The sequence below is a fragment of the Mesoplodon densirostris genome, chromosome 3 (genome assembly GCF_025265405.1).
Source record: "Mesoplodon densirostris isolate mMesDen1 chromosome 3, mMesDen1 primary haplotype, whole genome shotgun sequence".
NCBI lineage: Eukaryota > Metazoa > Chordata > Mammalia > Artiodactyla > Ziphiidae > Mesoplodon > Mesoplodon densirostris.
Genome location: NC_082663.1, coordinates 150,599,426 through 150,613,517, shown reverse-complemented (window position 1 = coordinate 150,613,517; position 14,092 = coordinate 150,599,426). Strand labels below are relative to the sequence as shown.

At 43.4% G+C, this 14,092-nt stretch overlaps 1 long non-coding RNA gene across 6 annotated transcripts in view; it reads left to right on the top strand.

Moving 5' to 3' along the window:
* Positions 1–13,233, top strand: part of LOC132487041 (uncharacterized) — a 43,264-nt gene extending 30,031 nt beyond the window's left edge. For 3 of the 6 annotated variants that reach the window (XR_009531505.1, XR_009531509.1, XR_009531510.1), the window contains 6 exons: positions 1,919–1,983; positions 5,560–5,708; positions 6,065–6,255; positions 10,337–10,527; positions 10,696–10,876; positions 11,281–13,233. This is a non-coding gene — a long non-coding RNA (uncharacterized LOC132487041). Of the gene's footprint in view, positions 1–1,918; positions 1,984–5,559; positions 5,709–6,064; positions 6,256–10,336; positions 10,528–10,667; positions 10,877–11,280 lie in introns of all 6 variants that reach the window. The other 3 variants (XR_009531507.1, XR_009531508.1, XR_009531506.1) reach the window with 3 other exon arrangements.
* Positions 13,234–14,092: the final 859 nt, after the last annotated feature.

Here is a 14,092-nt window from a genome sequence, read left to right as displayed (position 1 = left end):
GTTGAGAATTACGCCTTTCAGATAGGTCTGAGGGACTGCTCCAAAGAGATAATGGAGGGGCCAGAATATATATGAGTTTGTTTTTTATTTTATTTTATGTAGTTTATTTATCTGGTTGCGCCGGGTCTTAGTTGCAGCAGACGGGCTCCTTAGTTGTGGCAGGCGGACTCTTAGTTGTAGCATGCATATGGGATCTAGTTCCCCGACCAGGGATGGAACCCTGGCCCCCTGTATTGGGAGGGCGGAGTCTTAACCACTGGACCACCAGGGAAGTCCCATATGAGTTTTTGCAAAACAAAAAAACCCCCAGGTAGTCAGAACAGCTAATTAAAGGAAACCAGACATCTTTTAAGTTAGTGAATTTAGCGCTTTTCTTGGTAAGGGGAGATGCGGAGTCTGGGCTTATTTTTATTTTCTGAACTTTATTAATTTAAGTATAGCTGATTTACAGTGTTGTGTTAGTTTCAGGTATACAGCAAAGTGATACAGTTATACATATATATCTATGTCTATATTCTTTTTCAGATTCTTTTCCATTATAGGTTATTACAAGATATTTAGTATAGTTCTGTGCTATAGAGTAGGTCCCTGTTATTTTATTCTTTTTTTTTAATATGCTATGCTAGTTTTGCAATACTGTACTTGTTGTGTGTGTGTGTGTGCGCGTCCATGTGCGTGTTTTAATTTTGGCTGTGCCGGGTCTTCACTGAGGCATGCGAACTCTTAGTTGCGGCACGTGGGATCTAGTTCCCCGACCAGGGATGGAACCCTGGCCCCCTGCCTTGGGAGCGTGGAGTCTTACCCACTGGACCACCAGGGAAGTCCCTCTATTCTGTTTTAGTCTGGGCGGATTGAAATAATTCCTTTCCTATGCACCTTAACCATCTAGGGCCAGTATCCTGCTTTTCTCCATCCTGAATCGCCCCAGGGTGCACTGCTGAGGGCGGCTGCAGGGGCTGCTGGTTGGCCAGCCCCAACATCCTTTGTTTACTGATGGGGCAGGCAACATTCTTAGTCCAGGACAGGCACTGTCAGGGCTGCCTGAACACCTGCGTTTTGAGCACAGATGGGTTGCAAGATGACTTCCATATAAGGGAGTGAATTGAGCATAACATGAATTTCACATTTGTTTGGGTGCAGTTTTCTCCGAGTGAAACACTAGGTGAGCTTAAGAAACTGTACACAGGGACTTCCCTGGTGGCGCAGTGGTTGAGACTCTGCCTGCCAATGCAGGGGACACAGGTTCGAGCCCTGGTCCGGGAAGATCCCACATGCCACGGAGCAGCTAAGCCCGGGCGCCACAACTACTGAAGCCCGCGCGCCACAACTACTGAGCCGGCGCGCCACAACTACTGAAGCCCGTGCGTCTACAGCCCGTGCTCCGCAACAAGAGAAGCCACCGCAATGAGAAGCCTGTGCACCACAAGGAACAGTAGCCCCCGGCTTGCTGCAACTAGAGAAAACCTGGGCGCAGCTACGAAGACCCAACACAGCCAAAAATAAAATTAATTAATTAATTTTAAAAAAAAAAGAAAAGAAACTGCACACACTCAGTTGAACAGAGCCTGGTAAGAACACATAGACACATACACACCACAGGAAAGGCTTTTCAGGGTAATTCCAGGAATAGTTTCTGAAATTTCAAAGGCAGCAGAATTACACCCAACCCTGCTTAGTAATAAATAATAGATGATACAAGTTATGAAGAATTACCACAAAATTCAGGGTGGTGGTGACCGCTGGGGGCTGGGGGTGTAGCAGTCAGAGTGGGGCACCCTCAAAAGACCAGGAGTTGCCTCAGTCTGTTCATAAGTGTGGGTGCCCAGTCTACGGTGCCCGTTTATTATTTATTCCTTAAGCTTAGCGACTGAAAAAAAATGCACAACCTAAATGTTGAGAATTATGTTTTATTTGGCAGATGTTCTGAGGACTCAAGCCCAGAAGACAGCTTCTCAGATTGCTCTGAGGAACCGCTCCAAAGAGGTAAGGGAGGAACCAGGGTACAGAGAAGTTTTGCAACAAAACCCAAGTAGTTGGAACAGCAAAAAGATTACTGTTAATTAAAGAAAACCAGGGAGTTCCCTGGTGGCCTAGTGGTTAGGATTTGGACTTTTCACTGCAAAGGCCTGGGTTCGATCCCTGGTCTGGGAAGCATCCCACATGCCACTCGGTGTAGCCAAATATAAAAAAACACATTAAAAGGGGAAAAAAAAAAAGAAATCCAGACATCTCAAATTAATGAATTTAGCACTTTTCTGGTTATGTGAAGATGCAAGAGTCTGGGCTCATTGAAATCATTCCTTTGCTGTGCACCTTGACTGTCTAGGACCTGTATCTTTTTTTTTTTTTTTTTTTTTGTGGTACGCGGGCCTCTCGCTGTTGTGGCCTCTCCAGTTGGGGAGCACAGGCTCTGGACGCACAGGCTCAGCGGCCATGGCTCACGGGCCCAGCCGCTCCACGGCATGTGGGATTTTCCCGGACCGGGGCACGAACCCGTGTCCCCTGCATCGGCAGGCGGACTCCCAACCACTGCGCCACCAGGGAAGCCCCTAGGACCAGTATCTTGTTCTTTCTTATCCTGAGTCCCACCCCCGCCCCCCGCCCCCAGGGTGCACCATTTTTGGGGGTGGCTGCAGTGACCGAGGACTTGGCGGGCAGCAGCCCCTTGTCTCCATCCTGAGTTCCCTCCTGGCTCACTGTTGGGGCTCGGGGGCGGCGGGGTAGGGCTGGTAGTGGCTGATGGCTTTACGGCCACAGCACCCTTTGTTTGCTGATATGGCAGGCAACATTTTTCATTCACAATCTGAACACGATTTTTTTAACTTAAAATGATTAAACGTAGCGTACAACATTTAGTGCTTTCTTTTCTGAGTGCCACGTATTGTACTTCTCCATAATATTTCAAAGGCGATTTTAAGCATGAAACAATATCCAGTTTTCCAATATTTTCTTCACCATATTAGGTCACCCCCTCCCAGTTTTTTTTGTTGGTTTTTTTTTGCGGTACGCGGGCCTCTCACTGTTGTGGCCTCTCCCGTTGCGGAGCACAGGCTCCGTCCCTCCCAGTTTTGATTCCAGTCTTGGTTTGGAAGAGCTTCTGAAATCTTTAATTCTGGTCCCTTGAAACTTAACCATTGGTTTTTTTGTTTGTTTGTTTGTTTTTCTACAGATGTAAGGGCAAATCAAATTGAGAACAAGAGCCCTAACTCTCCCTGTTGAAAATAAGGAAAGAGATTTATCCCTCCTCCTTTTGGTAGAGCATTTTCTTTAGAGAACGTGTGGTGGGATAAATTTCTTTCTCTATCCTTTGAAATGTGAATAAACCTTTTTAAAAACTAAATAAGGCTCTTGCCAGCTTTACCACCCGGGAGGCTTTCGGGAGGACCTGAGAGCCTTCTCCCTGAAATGCAGTTGTCAGGGGAGCCCGTGCCTCTCTGTGCAAAACTCCCTCCTGTCCTAAAGGTAAAAGTGGGTTTTGCCTTGGAATAAAGTCAGTTAATTAACACGGAGGTCACCCAATTACCAGGAGGAGTGAATTTGAACTAAGCGTGACCGATGCTGTCGGGGTCTCTCACCTGAGGACTGGTTATGGCTTATCTTGAGAACAGGTATTCATGAGTTGCATCAATTTAGCTCCAAAAGGGGACGAAATGTTTTTCTGTTTTTGCAACCTCTTAGCGGATTGCCTGCGATGTGCCTCACATTTTGGCTTAGTGCTGTCAATAATAAAAGTTTTTAAAAAAAATTTTTTATTGGAGAATAGTTGATTCACAGTGCTGTGTTAGTTTCTGCTGTACAGCAAAGTGAATAAGTTATACATATATCCACTCTTTTTTAGATTCTTTTTCCATGTAGGTCATTACAGAATATTGAGCAGAGTTCCCTGTGCTATACAGTAGGTCCTTATTAGTTACCTGTTTTATATATAATAGTGTGTGTATGTCAATCCCAATCTCCCAAATGATCCCTCCCCCCTTTTCCCCGCTGGTAACCATAAGTTTGTTTTCTACACCTATGGCTCTATATCTGTTTTCTTTCTTTTCTACATTTGTGAGAGGTTTTCTGGGTTGGCAGGAGGTCTTGTTTTCAACTCGTTGTGAATTAAAAATGCTACTTGCTGGGAATTCCCTGGTGGTCCAGTGGTTAGGACTCAGTGCTTTCACTGCTGGGGGGCCGGGGTTCAATCCCTGTTCGGGGAACTAAGATCCCAAAGCCCTGCGGGGCAGCCAAAAAATAAAAATAAAAATAAAAATAAAAAAAATAAAAATGCTGCCTGCCCTATCAGTAAACAAAGGACGTGCAGCCATCACATGACAGCCACCCCCGAAGGTGAGCCCCGAGGGAACTCAAGGTGGAGACAGGATGTCCCCCAGCAAGCTGTCAGCCTCTGCAGCCACCCCCCACCCTCCAATGATGCACCCTGAGGAGACTCAGGATGAGAAAGCCCGGGATACTGGCCCCAGATAGCTGAGGTGTATATTGGAATTTAAAAAGCCACTAGCCTTAACTCTGTCTCTCCCTCTTTTATCTGAAATGCCTGATCCCAAGGGTCTCTCTCTCTCTCTCTCATTCTCTCTCTCCCCCCCCCCCCCCATCAACCTCGCCTCCTGCTGCTTCCCCTTTCCCAGCAAAGGAAGACAGAAAATCAGAAGCAATCATAGCTCCCTTTATGGAGAAACCTGTTACAGGGAGAGGTGAACTGTCCTTGGTGCTTAGGTGCACACCCTTGGCCCAGAGCAGAACTCACAGCTTTAGCTAAGGAATTTCCTAAACCTAGTCAAGATCCACCGGGATTTGCTAAGGAGTTTGAGTTAACCATCCGAACCTATGAGCCCAGCTTTGCAGGTCTATATCAATTAATATAGCTGTTAGTTTCTGAAAGTAAAGCACAGGAGTGGATAGAGAAAGCAAGCTGAAAGACGCCTTTAGGGAATTTCCATCTACGTAGCCCGCAGACTGGAGCTGAATGCAGGCAGTTGGCTGGTAAATTACTCAGACTTATCCCAGGGCTTTTCCCCAAAGCTTTAGACTGGTCAAAGATTCAGCAATGTAGACAAAGACCAGAGGAATCAATTGCAGATTACTATGAGGGCTTCGAGAAAACTTCGAAACAATATTCAGGCGTGACACCTGACTCATTCTCTAACCACCAAAATGATCCTCCACTTAACTCTGCCTTTTTAGAAGGCACAGATGGTGAATTGGCTACTCTATTTTATTATTATTATTATTATTTTTTTAATTGAAGTAGAGTTGTTAATTTCTGCTGTACAGCAAAGTGATTCGGTTATAAGTATATATATACTCTTCTTCATATTCTTTTCCATTATGGTTTATCACAGGATATTGAATATAGTTCCCTGTGCTAGACAGTAGGACCTTGTTTATACATCCTATATATAATAGTTTGCATCTGCTAACCCCAACTTCCACTCCTTCCCACCTCCACCCCCTTCCCTTGGCAACCACAGTCTGTTCTTTATGTCTGTGAGTCTGTTTCTGTTTCGTAGGTAAGTTCATTTGTGTTGTATTTTACTTTATTTTATTTTTTTATTTTAGGCTGCACCGCAAGGCTTGTGGGATCTTAGTTCTCTGACCAGGGATTGAACCCGGGTCCTCGGCAGTGAGAGCATGGAATCCTAACCACTGGAGCGCCAGGGAATTCCCTGTGTCGTATTTTAGATTCCACATATAAGTGATATCATATGGTATTTGTCTTTCTCTTTCTGGCTTACTTCACTTAGTATGATAACCTCTAGGGCCATCCATGTTGCTGCAAATCGCATTATTTCATTCTTTTTTATGGCTGAGTAATATTCCATTGTATGTATATACCACATCTTCTTTATCTAGTCATCTGTCGATAGACATTTAGGTTGTTTCCATGCCTTGGCTATTGTAAATAGTGCTGCTATGAACATAGGGGTGCGTGTATCTTTTTGAATTACAGTTTTGTCTAGATATATGACCACGAGTTGGATTGCTGGCTTATATGGCAACTCTATTTTTTTTTTTTTTTTTGCGGTATGCGGGCCTCTCACTGTTGTGGCCTCTCACGTTGCAGAGCACAGTCTCCGGACGCGCAGGCTCAGTGGCCATGGCTCACGGGCCCAGCCACTCTGCGGCATGTGGGATCTTCCCGGACCGGGGCACGAACCCATGTCCCCTGCATCGGCAGGTGGACTCTCAACCACTGGGCCACTAGGGAAGTCCCCGAGCAGTGTTTTATTTGATTTTGCTTCTGCTGAATTTGCGGTAAGTGAATATGAGCAGTGCTACACCAGTGTCATCACATGGAAGGCTTCTGTGTGGCTCTCAGTTGCAGTCTGTTTCACACATGCTGCAGTCAGAGGAAAGGGGTCCCCCGGTTAACTCCTCCATCCAGTCCTTGTGGATTTTGCTCATGGTTGTCTCATGTTAATTTATTTATTTATTATTTTTTAAATTTAGAAATTTTTTGTTTTGGCCTGCAAGGCTCTTCGATGCGGCACGCAGGCTTCTCTAGTTGTGGGGCGCAGGCTTAATTGCCCCCAGGCATGTGGGATCTTAGTTTGGGATATTAGTTCCCCCACCAGGGATCAAACCCTTGTCCCCTGCATTGGAAGGCGGATTCTTAACCCCTGCGCCACCTGGGAAGTCCTGTCTCATGTTAATTTTTGATCTGTCACCAATGCTGTTACACTCCTTTTTGTCTCCTGGGTCAAATGTATCACAAATTTTTTACTTGTGGGCAAAAATTGCCAGGTTGTAGATTATGGATGTTTTTAAAATACTAGGAAGTGTGGATGTTGGGTTGGAGTCGAGTGTTTATTCCACGCCATTTCCAGCACTTGGAGAATCCACCTTAATTTTGTCCATCTCAAGTGTCTGAAACGGGATCTCCTTGTGATGGTATATTGGTTTTTACTGATAACCCACTGGTGTTCAGCATTTCTTTTTTAAAATTTTCATTTTATATTGGAGTATAGTTGATTTACAATGTTGTATTAATTTCAGGTGTACAGCAAAGTGATTCAGTTATACATATATATATATTTTTTTTTTCAGATTCTTTTCTCATTTAGGTTATTACAGAAAATTGAGTAGAGTTCCCTGTGCTATACAGTAGGTCCTTGTTGATTATCTGTTTTATATATAGTAGTGTGTATCTGTTAATCCCCAACTCCTAATTTATCCCTCCCCCCACCTTTCCCCCTTGGTAACCATAAATTTGTTTTCTAAGTCTGTGAATCTGTTTCTGTTTTGTAAATAAGTTCACTTGTATCATTTTTTTTAGTTTCCACATATAAGTGATATCATATGATATTAGTCTGTCTCTGTCTGACTTACTTCACGTAGTATGCTAATCTCTAGGTCCATTCGTGTTGCTGCAAATTGTATTATTTCATTCTTTTTTATGGCTGAGTAGTATACGTGTGTGTGTGTGTGTGTGTGTGTATCTTTTTATGCATTCATCTGTCAATGGACATCTGGGTTGCTTCTATGTCCTGGCTATCGTAAATAGTGCTGCAATGAACATTGGGGTGCATGTATCTTTTTAAATTATGGTTTTCTCCAGATATATGCCCAGGAGTGGGATTGCTGGATCATAACGGTAGCTCTATTTTCAGTTTTTTAAGGAACCTCTGTACTATTCTCCATAGTGACTGCACCAATTTACATTCGCATCAACAGTGTAGGAGGGTTCCCTTTTGTCCAAACCCTCTCCACCATTTGTTATTTGTAGACTTTTTAACGATGGCCATTCTGACCAGCGTGAGGTGGTACCTCATTGTAGTTTTGATTTGCATTTCTCTAATAATTAGCAAAGTTGAGCATCTCGAAAGAAAATTAGTTTTAATACCAAGTAGGATTTTTTTTGCCTGCGCTATGCGGCTTGCGGGATCTTAGTTCCTTGACCAGGGGTCGAAGCTGTGCCCCCTGCAGTGGAAGCACAGAGTCCTAATCACTGGACCATCAGGGAATTCCCCCAAGTAGTTTTAAAAGTCTATGTTTATAAAATTTTAAACATTTACTTTTCAACTGCTTGTTTCTAATGATCAGAGTACACTGAGATTTATATTTATGAGTTTGCATTCTGGAAATGTACTAAAAATCTGATTCTGTGATTATCTTTTTTTTTAACATCTTTATTGGAGTATAATTGCTTTACAATGGTGTTTTTTAGTTTCTGCTTTATAACAAAGTGAATCAGCTATACATATACATATATCCCCATATCTCTTCCCTCTTGCATCTCCCTCCCATCTGTGATTATCTTAATATTCTTTTTGGGTAGACACAGACAGTCATTTGAGCTATGAATAAAGGCACATGTTTTATCTTGTTACAACTATTGCACTTTGCAAATACTTTGATTTTTACAGATTGCAGGTATGTAGCAACCCTGCATCCAGAGTCTTTGGGTGCCATTTTTTCCCAAGAGCATTTGCTTGCTAATGGCTAAACTAATTGTTTAGCAGTAAACTCTTTTAAAAAATTAAGGTACAGACAAGGTTTTAGTCACAATGCTCTTGCACACTTAGTAGACTACCCTATAGTGTGAACATGACTTTATGCACCAGGAAACAAAAAAAATTGTGTAACTCCCTTAATTTTGATATTCACTTTATCTGGGTGTTCTGGAGTAAAAACTGATGTCTCTGAGGTCTGCCTGTATTTTTTTCCTGGTAAAACCACATCATTGATCTTCTATTAATGATTTTAAAAAATCAAGCATGTTCTACTGATCACCATTAGAGAGCTTTCTATATCTATTATTACCAAGAGCTCAGGATGAGAAATACATTTGGATATTTGAAAAGACTCTCTGAGCAGAAACAAGACTTGAAGTGTGGTTTTATGATAAACCACTCAGAAAACCTCAGTCACCCAAGAAGAGAAGATAAACAGCCATTTACCAAGCTGCTTGTCTCCAGCACGTGACACGTGACATATTAAGACATCTTTTGCTCCCATCCCTGTATATAGAGCAGAAAAACACGTTTTAAATAGAAACCAGCACTTCTCAAATGCATTGGGCAGATTTTTTTTTTTTTTTTTTTTTTTTTTTTTGTGGTACACGGGCCTCTCACTGTTGTGGCCTCTCCCGTTGCAGAGCACAGGCTCTGGACGCGCAGGCTCAGCGGCCATGGCTCACGGGCCCAGCTGCTCCGCGGCATGTGAGATCTTCCCGGACCAGGTCACGAACCCATGTCCCCTGCATCGGCAGGCAGATTCTCGACCACTGCGCCACCAGAGAAGCCCATTGGGCAGATTTTTTAAAATATATTTTCTAGTTCTACATACCCTGAAAGCTCTCATGGTCAATCGTCAATCACATCTTGACCCAAAGCAGCCCAGCGGTGTACACAGATATCTATTCACTAAAGAGGAGCAGTTCCCTGTTGAATAATAGGAAGGAACTACAAAGCAGATGATGTATAGATTCCCAAGGCTGGTATTTCAGTTGCTGGCAAGCAGTTTTGCCTTGTGGAGACATGCACATGCTTAATAATTGGTTTGTTAATATCTCCTTAACCGGCTGGATCTCTGAAACATCTGTAATTTTGCTCCTTATGCAATTCACATTGTCTTTTATGTGCCCAAGTTCTGTGGTTTTTGTTTGTTTCTTTGTTTGTTTTTATTCTGCTCATTATCTTTTAATTTTTAAAAAAATCTTTGTTGGAGTATAGTTGATTTACAATGTTATGTTAGTTTCAGGTGTACAGCAAAGTGAATCAGTTATACATATACATATATGCATCCTTTAAAAAAATTTTTTTAAATAAATTTATTTATTTTTGGCTGTACTGGGTCTTTGTTGCTGCGTGCAGGCTTTTGCAAGTTGCGGTGAGTGGGGGCTACTCTTTGTTGCGGTGCGTGGGCTTCTCATTGTGGCAGCTTCAGTAGTTGTGTCATGTGGGCTCAGTAGTTGTGGTTCACAGGCTCTAGAGCACAGGCTCAGTAGCTGTGGTGCACGGGCTTAGTTGCTCCGCGGCATGTGGGATCTTCACGGACCAGGGATCAGACCCGTGTCCCCTGCATTGGAAGGCGGATTCTTAACCACTGCGCCACCAGGAAAATCCCTGTCTATTAGCTTTCATGTTGGTGTTTGCTTTCGCCTCTCTCAAGTAGATAGATACCTAGGGTGAAATTGGTGACTCAGTGTTCATCATTTTGAGGAACTACCAGACTGTCTTCCAAAGTGGCTTCACCATCTTACCTTCCCTCCAGCACTGGGTGAGGGTTCCAAGTTCCTCGTGTCCTCGCCAGCACTTGTTTCTCTGTCTTTATATCCGTCTTGGTGGGTGTGAAGACATGTCAGCTTGTAGCTTTTTTTTTTTTTTTTTTGCAGTACACAGGCCTCTCACTGTTGTGGCCTCTCCCGCTGCGGAGCACAGGCTCCAGACGCGCAGTCTCAGCGGCCATGGCTCACGGGCCCAGCCGCTCCACAGCATGTGGGATCTTCCCGGACCAGGGCAAGAACCCGTGTCCCCTGCATCGGCAGGCGGACTGTCAACCACTGCGCCACCAGGGAAGCCCTATGTATGTATTTCTTATAAACCACAATGTTGCACATGACCATCCTTCCTTATAAAGTTAGTTTTACATTTTTGAATCAGTCTGTGGAAAGACATCTACATATGGTCTCTTTTCTTTCCTTTCCCCACCATTTCTTCCCCAAGGATTTAGTTATGCTACCAATTGTTGCAGGTTCTTGCCCTCAAGTTAAAACCAGTGGATCAAGTCCTCAGTGGGATATTTTGGAGAATGAACTATGCAGTGAAGAGAAAATAGTAAGATTCAGAAGAAATGATTCCTAGTCTGTTTTTGGAGAAAACTGGGCATTTCATAACATGCGAGATCAGCATGTAACCCAGGAGAGGCATTTGAGGTGAGTGGCATTCCCACGGGGGTGGTGGTGGGGCGGGTGTCATCAGAGTGTTAGACTCACTTGAAATTGAATAGAAACGTAGTTAAACAATTGTGTATTCAGAGTATTTTCACAAGACAGTACTTTCATAAATGTGATGTCGATATTAAGCATCTGAAACATAATTCAGTAGGAAACAATAGTCAGGAAACCTCATCTGGAAAATACTGAAAGTTACAGTTCTATTTGAGCCCTCAGCTAGAGTATTAAATTTGTTGCACTTTGTAACAGTTGAAAAGCGTGCTGGAAACATGCCAATTGCAAACACTTAGTCAACACAAATACTAACAATCATCGGTAAATCATTAATTAGTAAATTACTGATAAGTATTAATCCCTAATAGTGTGCTTCCCATTTTGAACAGAAATCTTTTGGTGGAGAGTCTGTGTGAAGGTAAAGAAGATAATCAATGTGGAGAAACCCTGAACCAGATTACAAATCTTACTGTGCATAAGGGTTATCCCACTGCAGTTCAGCCCTATAAGCAGTTCAGCCCTATAAATGCACTAAGTGTGGAAAAACCTTCAGGGATCGTTCTTTCCAGAGGAATCAGCAAAGATCTCACCCTGGACACAAACCTTATCCATGTGAAGGATGTGGGCAAGCCTGCAGCTCTGTCTCGTGCCTAAATCTTCCTGGGGAAACACATTGTAGAGAAACGTGATAAACATCAGGATGCTGGGAGAGCATCTAAGAGGTGCGTGAAGAGTGGCAGTAGTAAACAGCCTTTAGAGCATAAGAAATCTGGAAAAGCTCTCACTTGCCTGCCATCTTTTCAGCGACGTAATAGAGGTCATTATGGACGGAAATCCACGTGTGTGAAGTACGTGGGAAATCCTTCAGTTATTATTCCCAGATTGCACGGCATGTGAAAACTCACACTGGAGAGAAACCCTATGAATGTAAAGAATGTGGGAAAGCCTTCACTCGCAGCACACAGTTTTGAGAACGTGTGAGGATGCACACTGGAGAGAAACCCTATGAATGTAAGCAGTGTGGGAAAGCCTTCCCATATTGCAAATCCCTGCAAGGACACATGGGAATGCACACTAGGGAGAAGCCTTCTCGTGTGTGTAATGAATGTGGAAAAGCCTTCCATTGTCCCAGGTACATTAGAGGCACATAAAAAGACACAGTGGAATAAAACCCTATGAATGTACAGAATGTGGGAAAGCGTTCATTACTCCCTCATCCCTTCGAGAACATATGAGAACACACGGTGAAGAGAAGCCCTATCAGTGTCAGCATTGTGGAGAAGTCTTCAGGCTTCAGAGATCTCTGCGAGGACACATGATTACTCACAGTGATGACAAACCCCATCAGTGTCAGCAGTGTGGGAAAGCCTTCAAATATCCCATATCTCTGAGAGGGCACATGAAAACACACAGTAAAAAGAAACCGTGTGAATGTCAGCAGTGTGATAAAGCCTACTGCTATCTCATATCCCTGCAAAGACACATGAAGACACACACTGTGGGAAAACTTGAATCCAAGAATAGTGGGAAAGTCGTAATTCTTTCTTAAAACTTAGAAGTGGGAGCAAAACAGTGTCAAGAAATTTTTTTTTTACACCACATGGCTTGTGGGATCTTAGTTCCTCAACCAGGGATCGAACTCAGGCCCCCTGCAGTGGAAGCACAGAGTCCTAAGCACTGGACCACCAGGGAATTGCTGAGCAACCTTATGAATGGAAAAAATGTTGGAAAATTTTTTTTTCTTTGTAAGTGTCTTATCCTCAATACTGATCTCAGTATATTAATTTGTACTTAATGTTGCTGATCTGAACACGTAAGTATCCCTCCATGTTCATCTCTACCACTTACATTTTGTTATCTCTGAGTTCATATCATTGCACAATCATATAAAACTTGTCTCATTTCCATTAGAATGTCTTTGATATCAGGGGTGCTAAGTGGCTTTTGGTTTGTGATTTTTTTCATGTGCAACTTGTGATTTCTTTCATTTTTGATGAACAGATTTTTGATTCTTACTTTCCATTATGTTCCATTATGTACCTAATATGTGATCATAATATGAGGCTGGCATTAATTAAATATCTTTCCTTGTCCACTGTTAAGAGATACTGGAATCTCCTGAATCAATATTGACCCTCTCCTTGAGTCTTCATTACTGAAAGGTGTGTCTTCCAAGTTGTTTGTTGCTAGCAGATACCGTATATGTGTTCCTCCCAGAAATTAGTAATTGTGGAAGGTCATGGAAGATGACGGGCTTATCTGATTATGTTCATAATCTGACCTCTGTTCATGTCCACGATCTTGGTTGCAAATTGAACACAATACATTGAGTTAAGAAGAGCGACCTGGGCCTCCCTGGTGGCGCAAGTGGTTGAGAGTCCGCCTGCCGATGCAGGGGATACGGGTTCGTGCCCCGGTCTGGGAGGATCCCATATGCCGCAGAGCAGCTGGGCCCGTGAGCCATGGCCGCTGAGCCTGCGCGTCCGGAGCCTGCGCGTCCGGAGCCTGTGCTCCACAACGGGGGAGGCCACAACAGTGAGAGGCCCGCATACCGCAAAAAAAAAAAAAAAAAAAAAGAAGAGCGACCTGAGGAACTTCCCTGGCGGTCCAATGGTTAAGACTCCGAGCTTCCAATGCAGGGGGTGCGGGTTCGGTCCCTGGTCGGGGAACTAGGATTCCACATGCTGTGGCCACCACCTGCCCCGCCCCCTCCTAAAAAAAGTAAAAAAAAAAAAAAAAAGAGCGACCTGGTGGTGTGAAGATGAAAGCTCCTGTCCAGATTGTTCTACTGAACTGTGTTGTCATCTTGGGTAAGGTGGGAAACTATATCCAGAGTCCTTCTGTTAGTGGTTCTGAGTTGAAGTTCTTGAGAAGAGGAAGATGCATGAGGTCTGGAAAGCAGAAGTGAGGAAGCCATGATTCTGTTTTTAAATTTTATTATTGTTTTGGCCAAAAAGTTCGTTCGGTTTTAAGTAAAAATAGAAAGTATCGCATTTTTCATTTTCACCAAGAATTTTATTGAACAATGTATTTACTAACTGAACGAACATTTTGGCCAAACCAATATCATTATTATTATTTTTTTGGCTGCACCACTTGGCATACAGGATCTTAGTTCCCTGACCAGGGATTGAACACTTGCCCCCTTCAGTGGAAGCATGGAGTCTTAACCACTGGACCGCCAGGGAAGTCCCCAAGGAA